Below are 10,269 nucleotides of genomic sequence, written 5' to 3' on the forward strand. Positions count from 1 at the left end.
CCCTAACAGTGCATAGCACTTATTCACCTACCTCCCCAGAAAAGGTGCTTGATAACTGTGGTTCAGAAGTGAGCTCCAGTGGAAGTCTGCCAGCTTGGTGGCCCCATGACCTTGGGCCACATATTTAAGGGTAGGCAGATAAGGACTCAATGAGACTTTCAAAAGCTCTTAGGCATCTCTTTCACCTTGAAATCAACTCATTACCACAGCTGCAGCCTGTCAAGACAGTGAAGTGAGAGCTAACAGAAAAATCTCTTCCTCTATTATACCAATGTTCAACAGAGAAAAGTATGGCACATGTTCTTTCCACCTCTCACCAGAGAAGTGCTTGATGCTTCAGAAAGTGCGTAGCTGGATGGCCCGAGAGCCACTCTCTGCTAATGTTACCCTCTCTGCTAAGTGCTTTTACTGAGCTTCCTTCGTCTGGGTGCCCCCTGCTCAGAGGGACAAAGCAAAGGGAGACAGCATGGGATTTTATCTGTTTGCTCAGTGACAGTGTGGGTGGTTCTCACTGGTCAGACTGGTCAGACTCACCAGCAGAATACAGGTCAGGTGATGCACATTGATTGCCCAAGGCAAGCATCTGCACACATGGCAGCATTGTAATGCCTGATGTGTGGACACTCAGGACTAACTGTGCACCCGTAGCTACTGTGAGAGAATTGTGGTAAGCAAAAAGACGTTTTTTGCTGGGCTCTGAAAGCCTGACTTTTAAATGCCTTATTGTACCTGAAAGAAATGCTTCAGGCTGAAGTGAGACTTACTTCTATCTCCTGTGACAATCCAGAACACAACACTTTCTATGAGGATACTTACATATTTCCCATGTGCAGTGGGAAAGGAGAAACAGTTAGCTGGCACACGCTGCACCCTTACTAGAGCTGCACAAAGATGCAGGACTGCATTAAGGGCAGATGAAAGCTGTGTTTGTAAACCTCAAGGTGAATGCTGTAGGATCTGCTTACCCTGAAGGGTTGAATGGCAAATAGCTAGTACACATTTTAACCAGCATAATTGTTGCAAGTTTAGGAAGCTGCAACTTGTTTTTCAGGAGTGCACAGAATACTGAAGGTTTGGAGGACAGCTAAAATTTTCAGCTATATTAGAGTTGGACCGGCATTTGGCTTTAAGCTGAGGGCAAATTAGAGCTAAAACTGGAAATTCAGTTTTTGAATTTGGTTGCTGATATCCAATAACTAAACCTGGTAACTTTTCAGAGCACAGTGTCAGAAATTAAATATTTATGTTGTTGTTAGCTTTGCTGGATTGGCCAATTCTGGTCAATTCTGTCCAAAGTAGGAAAAGGGGGCGCGTCCTAGAAACCCCTTAAGTCCCAAATCAGGACAGGTTCATATTTCAGATCCCTATGTTGCATAAAATTAGCCTAGTGGGAATTCTATGTTTGGAATCTGATCTATCCCTAGTCAGCATGGATTTGAATAGTATCAGGACTGCCATACAGTGAATTAATGTTGCTAGAAGCTTTCAAAGTGTTACACTTCTGATGTAATTTTCTCCTTTCATTCTCATTTCATAAGCTTCATTCAAGCCGTTTTCCCAAAAACACACCACTCGGCTTCATCTTGTCTGTGGTTGATCCTGGACAGCACAGAAAAAAAACAGTTTAAGTTTTCACCTCCGGCCCCAGATGGCAAAGGACCTGCCATAGCTGCCAGTAAAGTAATGGCAATTGGCATCACCACAAAATTACTTCAAAGGTAGCAGCCATTAAAGAACATCCCTTTTAATATAGACTGATGCTTTCACATTTTTGGCATGTTTTGCTGCTTTTGAGGTTCATTTAATTTGTTAGAATCTGTTTTTTTCAGTCAGGTTATTTTTTTTATTCTTTAAGCTTATAGACTGTGTTTAATCAATTTAATAGAACAGGATAAACCCCTTAGTGACCTGCTCTGATGTAATTAATAAATTACACTACTTGAGTAGTATATTGGAGTAGGTGACCTTCAGAGGTCCTGAATTTTCCTGTGATGTAATTAAATGCAGGAAAGTTATGATGAGAAGTCTGAAATTTGAACTCCCACATCTCACTAATATCACCTCAGTGAAAAAAACCTTGCATCCTCTTGTGGCATTGTTATCTTTCAGAAAAGAAAATAAGTTTAAATGGCATGATGTCTGTCAAATGTCAGGTTTATTGTCTCAGTTCATATTAACATCCTTACTTTCAGCTGTGTTTCCTAATACCACGTATGATGAGTGTATCCAGTTCAACTCACGGCAATTGCCTCATGTGTGAATATGGTTTTATAGTAATAAATAGTAACTCTCGGATGCTCACACATAACTATCTCAAGTTATCCTGAAACCAAATTGAAGTGTTCATGTGGTTAGTGAAAATTATTTTGAATTAGCCACATTAGCTCTTCTGGAGTCAGAGGAAATCTGAATTCTGGTGTGTTAAATGATTTGGCTGTGTGGAAATATTTAGTCCCGTGCAAAACTCTTGCTTTATCTCACTCTCTGACTCTGTTTCTGTAACTTTATTTGCCCACCACGATACTGAATAGCATTATTAAAAAAGTGTACAAAGATCCCTTGATCAGAAAAATCAACATATTAGGACTAGGGACTGTCTGGGACACAAACAAAACTCGAAAATGGCTGGAAATGTATACCCTTTTTCAAGGGCATAAATCCTTAATGATATTGGTTTTTTTTTCTTAGACAGTGTTCAGCCAGTTCTAGTTCTATGCAAAATCATAGGGTATCTAGTCCTCTCCTCTCTTTTCCATCACCACTTTTGAAATTCAAAGCAGATTTTGTGTGAAACTGTTTGTTTATTTTTGGAAAACAGCTATACTGAGTGAAATGCGCCACTATCACAGGCATATTTTGGGGGAAAAAAAGTCATTAGAATTATTTTTTTTTTTATTTCACACTACACCCAGCATTAGAATTCTATTCAATGCTGTTCAGTATAGAAAAGTTACCTTAGGAGTATCCTTAACTCACTTAGATGTTCTCCTAATTTCCATAGCTCCTGGAGGAGTACAGTTTGTGACCTAAGGAAAACACCATCCTCTTTACTGGCTATAAGGAAGCTGACATTTTCCAACAGATCTGCAAAATAGATTTTTCTATAAAAAACCAAACAGTCCTTATACCATAACTAACCTATTAACCCTAGATTGTGAAAAATGTAAAAATTATCTCTAAAAGTGTTAGCAGAGTGACCAAAAAAAATCCTAAAAAGGCAGTGATTATGAAAAAAAAAAGTTTAAAAATTGTATTCAAATGCTTTCAGTTTGGTCCATTTTTTAAACACTTGTACCTGAGTTTTGGTATCAGAACTGTAGCGCAGGTTCTTCGTGCCCTTTCCACTTCCTGTGGACCAAGAAATCTGGACTGTATCCTCCCCTGAACACTGTTGTTTTTAGAAAGGGGAGTACAAGGGGATCTAGATTACCATCCCTGTGATACAGGACAGTAGTTCATGCAGATTCATGTTATTTTTTAATTGACTTAAACCAGAATGTTGAGCACAAATGGGAACTTAGGGGCAAAATGCTCTCTTAGTGGTAGGTCAAAAAGTTATAAAAAAATTAATGTTACCTCTCCTCTCCAGTCATTTTTAGAAATCTATTTTCTCTTCAGAGACTCCTCTACAAAATAAAAACAACAAACCAAACCAAACCTGCTGACTAGCTCTCTTTGTTGGAGAGAAGCACATTCTGGCAACACTTTTTTCCATCCCCTGACAGTATTTAGTCTTGTGCCAGGAACTGGGGTCACGTAGATTTATCCATGCTGGTCCTATGCCATCAAGACGTTATAGATGTCAGAAGGCTAAATAAGTACTTTGTAACAGCCTCATCCTGTCATCTGGATAAAGAGGAGTTTATAACTGCACTGTGAATAGCGAAATTAGCTGAAGCTGTGTTGTTTGAACCGTGCTGAAGAAGTCGACTAGTATTATCACAAATGTGAGTGACCGATGAAACAAACAGCAGGAGATCAGAGATGGCATTTCTGAATTTGTCTTTTATTTTTTTGGATGAGGAAAAGAGAAGAAGATGTTCTCCAGCTGTGTAGAAATAGAGTTCAAAACACAATCACTACCCCATTTTATGCAAGCCACTGGATTCTTTGGAGGTTTGGTTAGAATTCAGGTAATTAATATAGAGCAAAAGGAAATTACTATTTTTGCTAAAGACATACTTCATTTTTCTGGCTGAAGTTAGCTTATTTTGTTGGAAAATGTGGCATACTCTATTTGTTTCTATATAGCAGGGAAGATAAAATGCTTTGAAGTATTACAAGCTAAGCCTTTTAGTGGGGTGTAATTCTTGAACTCCCTTGGAAAAAAAAAAAGGAGTTACCACAATTTGGAAAGTTTCTTATGAGTTCTGGTTGACATTGTGAAACTGATGTGCCATGAATAGGTGTTCAAAAATGTCATCTGATTTTGAGGCTGCATACTGTATATGAGAGAAACTGAGTCTCCACATTTTCATTTTTGATGGAGGTTCATTTCTAATTTCTGAAACAGGGAATTTAGCCTGAAAAGACATGAATTTGGAGAATGAGTTCTCTGTCCAGGAGAAACAAGAAGCATTAATGGTGCCCTGTTATGTAGTGACAGAGTTTGGGGGATCAGGGCCTATGAGGAAATCAGCCAGGGGAATCACAAGGGACAAGCACCAGTTTGCAGCCTAGGGACCTTTTGAGACTGGAGTAGACTATTCCAGTTGGGAGAGACCTACAGTCATCATCTAGTCCTTTCTCATAGGAGAGCCAGAGGAGATCCCATGTCCTCAGCCTGCAGGACAGCAGTGGATGGAGAGTTGCATCAGGCTAGACTTGTGCGATATCCCATCCCTTAGAAAGGCCTCAGAAAAAATATAAAACCATGGGAAGGATATAATAATACTTTCCCATAATACTTTGAGTTACAGAAGTAACCTGCATTGCCTCAGGGCAATTCTCCCCTCTGAAAATCTGCTGTGGTCTCATGAATCTTGGGCACCCATATAGGCTGTTGTTATTTTTTATTTAAGCATGCAGACTACCTACGTCCCTACTGTGTAAAGTCATGGTCCCCAACCCACAGCAAGTTATTTACGTGGTGTCTGACATTGCTTGCAGAGACAGGAAATAAAGAAGTTAATTCTGAAATTTGCAAAGGATTTCACAAGGAAACTTTCAGGGGAAGGAGGTGCCTGCAGCACATTATGTGGTCAGCACAAAAACGTGTTGCTCAAGAGCTGTGGAAGTCTGAAAGGAGACCTACTCAGCAGTATCTGCTGAAACTAGGCATAAACATGTTTCCAAACTTCCGCAGAGCTGCTCAGTTTGCTTTCACCCCCATACCACTGCAGAGATGACGAAGTGGAGCTCCAGCAAGGGATTTCACTCAGGCCACTGAGTGGTCAGTGCCAGTGCTGGGAATATGATGGTCCTTAGCTGACAATCTGCATTTCTGCAGAAAACTGCCAGGGAGTTCACAAAGTAGTTAAAAGAGGAGGACAGAGTTACAGCTACTCAGACCAAGGAAACTTGATCTCACTGTGCCGGGGTGCAAACATAGCTCCCAGCGAAGTGGCAGAATATTTCATTCTCTCTCTTTCTATCTGGATGCTGGAAATGTAGTGGAAAGCATTAAAGTGTTCTCAGGGCACTGAGGTGAAGATTTGCATATAGTGATCAAAGTAGTCCTCTTCAAGGTGATCTCAATTGCATTATCTCTGGAGAAGAGCAATGACATTTCTACCGAGCAGATTTCTGCCCTGCACTGCTTGGCTGTGTCTGACTAGTGAATCAGAGTTTGTACACAGTCTCATGAGCTGCTGTTGCTTGCCCACATAAGGATTTTTCTTATGAAGATTTGAGAAAGGTCGCATGTTATTAAAATTCAGGGTGTACTGGGCCTTATCAGCAGTTAAAAAAATTATCAAGCTGCAGCCCATCAATAATCACAGCAGACGGCGTTGTGGACTTAGCTCAATTTCTGACAATAGCAATGTTGCCACCATATTAACTTGAAAGATAGATGGAAATTAGAATATGATTAATCATTGTTAGCCTTGCTTGGCTGATGCGTGTTTGCCTTTTAGGTAATGTATATGTATGATTTTTTTGAATGCACAAATATCTATTATGCATGTACTGCCACACAGTTTCTTTCAGATTTAGTTAAATAGAAGAAATCATTTTCAGCAGACTCAGGCGGTTTGAATACTTTGCATTGCCATCACAGACAGGAGCAAAACTTAGCAGTATCCCCACACATCTTGTGCATGCAATTTTTAGCAGCATTCATTTCTACTTTCAAAAGTGCACCATAGGTGTTTTAAATCACTGACATATTATGAATATTCCTTGTACTTTTTCTTATGTCTAATCCCATAGCTTTTTCTGTGAAGTGAAGGTGAAAGGAAGGGAAGGGTGTTATTTTGTAATACCTGGATTCTTCAGGATAAATACCATTGTTATGATAAATATCTACACAAAATTGTTGTGGTTTAACCCCAGCTAACAGCTAAGCCTCATTCAGCCACTCGCTCACTTCCTCCCTGGTATAAAGACAGCTTAATAGGGAAAGCAAAAGCTGTGCGCACAAGCAAAAGAAAACAAGTTCATTTACCACTTCCCATAGGCAGACAGGTGTTCAGCCATCCCCAGGAAAGCAGGGCTTCATCATGTGTAGTGGTGATTGGGAGGACAAATGCTATTCCCCCTTTCTCCTTCGCCCAGCTCTATGTGCTGAGCATGGGGGCAATATGTTGTGGGATATCACACTGGTCACTTGGGGTCAGCTGTCCCAGGTCCTTGTGCACCCCCAGCCCCCTTGCTGGTGGGATGAGATGAGGGGCTGAAAGGCCTTGACTCTGTGCAAACACTGCTCAGCAATAACAAACTCATCCCTCTGTTACATCAGTGCAAACCCAAAAGATTGCCCCATACCAGCTACTGTGAAGAAACTTAATGCTACCCCAGCCAAAAGCGGTACAACAATAAATAGCAAAAAAGAGAAAACTGCTTCTTCATGTTTTCAACAAAACTGGCAATAAATTCAAACGTGCATGATTATCCATTTCTTTTTGAGTCCTAACATTACCCTTGGTAGGGTAGATATATAAATATGTATTTGAAAATAAATGTTTCCATGGGGCTGCAGCATCTGAGAATTTTGAAGACAAGAAAATTTTGTGGAGGTGAAAGATATGAAAAGCTGCTTCAGGCATTGTGGCTTCCACTTATACAGCCTAGAGATTTTTTCCAGCTGTCTGAATTTGATGTGTATCTTCTCCTTTGAATACAATTCAAGGCAAACTGGTTCTGATCTTTATAGTATGAGTTAGCAAAACCCTTTGAGCAGTTCCAAGGTGCTGTGTAGCTGTTCATCCAGCCTTCTGGTAGAAAGCTAAAAGATTTTGATGGGGATTATCAGAGTTCTGTTTCAGGTACCTAAAAGCCTACTCTACCTCCTGTAGGTCAAAATTTTAGAAAAAAATTATTTGATGCAACACTGTTTTGTTTATAGGGAAAGAGAAGGATGTGTTTCAAGAGAATCTCAAAGGATGTCAGATAAATATATTTCAACTGAAGATTTGGACTCATCTAGGCAAATGAATACTTGAATCACTTAAACTGCTGAATGAAATAAAATTTGTTTTCTATTGGAATATTCAGGTTTTAAGGTCTTGTTTATTGGATGATAAAGTGACATTTTCTGTGAAAAAAAAGATTATTTATTTTGTTGACAATTCAGGTTTAGGCTGTTCAGGGACTAATTTTTTTTATCAGATAAATCTGAGCCTTGCATTTGTAGTAGTCCCTCATGCTTAAACCAATCTTTTCAAAATGGGTCCCAGTCTTTGATTTTCTTGGGTACACCCATACCACCAGCTCCTGCAGTCACAGCAGTGAGGCTGAAGACATGAATTTTAGAGACTGCCACATTCTGTCTTTCTCTGTCTAAGGAAACTCCACTGTCCCTGGCAACAATCCCAAGGCTTTGAGACTTATGGCTGCCTTCTTGAGCTTCAGCTAGGATACTCATGAGCAGAACCACATCATAACCAGTGAGACAGGAACTCAAAAACGCCAAGTTGTTTCATCAGCCTGGAATCTTTATTGCAATCCAACAGTTTCTCCCCACCCAAGTTATAAAATTATTTCCTATTTCTCTCTTCCAAGAGCTGGAGTATTAAATATTGTCTGGAGTTCCTGACAAGATCAGTTATGATTTTTAATATCCTTGGTCTGCTAAATTTCCTTTTCCTGGGTGGAGGCGCGAAGTACAAGCGTACATAGAGCTGTGGATGCACATTACAGTTCTTCAGGCTGTATAGTTCTTTGTCTCCATATGTGTTTAACTTCCCCTGATGTTAATGGAAGCTATGAGTGCCCTTGTGGAAGAATGTTTTAGAGAAGGGAATATTCAGCTAGACGGGCTCTTCCTTGTTAATATATTTTATTGCATTTCTGGAAGAAACATTTTCTTACTGTGGGAAATGATCAGAAAATAAGCCTGCTTGATGACCTAATCCAAAACCAGTTACAGAATGTATAGCCACTGGACGGCTAACAGGATCAGAAATACCTCAGCTTTCTAAATCCATAGGACCCATTTTTTTTCACTCGCACTGTATTTAAGGCAGCTAATCTCAAAAGAAAGCATGCCCAGCAGAGCTCAACATCATGCACTGGATCTAGACAATGTCATCCATAGTCATGGGGATGGATGGAAACCCACCCATACTTAAAAATCAGTGATTATAATAAAAGGATTGAGCCAATGGTAGGGGCTTAAACGCCAGATTCACCACTGCAATTTGATATTGACAATATATCTGTTCTATTCCATTTGCAGTTTTTTTAATTGCAGTTAATTTTTTAATTTAAGCAGTAGAAAATGCTATACAGGAAGAAAAAATGTGTTTCTGTCATAGCTTCCTGAACTCAGACTGAGTGTAAAATTATTACTACCACTGGTGCTTGAAAATTGCCCATTTTGATACCAGTACCACATTAAAGTTGAAAAGATTATTTTGAATTTGGAGACTGAAAAAAAAAAAACAAACCCAAAACAAACAAACAAACCAACCAACCCCCCAAAACCAAAAAAAAACCCAAAAAACCCAAACAAAAACCCAAACAAAAACACCCCAAAACCAAACAAAAATCAAACAACAACCAACCAACCAACCAAAACCAAAACAGAAAACCAACAAAGCAAACAAAAAAAAAAACCAGAAAAAAAAGAGACAGGACATCAGGGAGTTGAACCATCAGGAAACTGTGAAATGTAACAGGCTTCTGTGAACACTCAATGGTCAATATGAAATAATAGGACTTCAGATGTGGTTTTAAAGAGATCAAAATCTTTACACTAACCAGTTAAAAGAATGTGAGCTAGGAGAACATTTACTTCATACTTGTATCGTCAGCAAAAACACAATTTTCTATAGTCATTTGAAATTACGGGCAATTATAATTACATGCCAGAGAGAACTGGAGGCTGGCTGGCTCAGCAGCAGCATTGCTGTGGTGGTAGAGCTATGGCAGCAGGAAAATGCTTTGTGATGGAGCACCTGGAGCTCTCCAGGGAGCAGAGGCAGAAGCAGAGGGACGCTCTCCATGTCCTGCTGCTGGCACAGGCAGTGGCTGTTGTGATGTGGGCAAGCTCTGCAGGCAGCACAGCAGCGGCTTTAGCTCAGCACCCGGGTGTGAGGCTGGTGCTGCTCATGGTTCCTACTCACTCACAGGCGTATGAAGCTCAGCAAGTAGGTTGTGAAGCCTTGTGGTAGTCATTGATCAGCCTGTGCCATGTGCAGTGCCCGGGGGACAGACTTTGGCATCAGGACATATGCTGTAACTTTGACTCAAATAAGGTTCCATTCTATCTCCTATATTACTCCACTTGTACTGCTGTGACAGTGTGGTAGACACCAAGCAATACATATGACTTTCATGCAGACCTGAGGTCTGGCACTGGCTTCCAAATGTTCATTAGCTGGGATCCTGACTCTGGTAATAACCTTGCTTTGGTTAGCCTGTCACCCAGAAATAGGATGGGACTTGTATGCTGAAGTCTTACATTCTGGGGAACAGCAACCATTTTGGGAACTACAACTCTGCTCCTCCACCCTACAAAATGAACTGTGAGCCCTGACAAATCTATCCCTCACTTGGCCATGGCACCTTTGTGTCCAAAACATTATATTCCCTGTGCATTGTTGCCTTTTTTACACCTCCTCACATTCAGAAACTGTTTTCTTTAATTTCTTCTTTGCTTCTAAT

The sequence above is a fragment of the Lepidothrix coronata genome, unplaced genomic scaffold, assembly GCF_001604755.1.
Source record: "Lepidothrix coronata isolate B3197 unplaced genomic scaffold, Lepidothrix_coronata-1.0 Scaffold232, whole genome shotgun sequence".
In the NCBI taxonomy this organism is placed as follows: domain Eukaryota; kingdom Metazoa; phylum Chordata; class Aves; order Passeriformes; family Pipridae; genus Lepidothrix; species Lepidothrix coronata.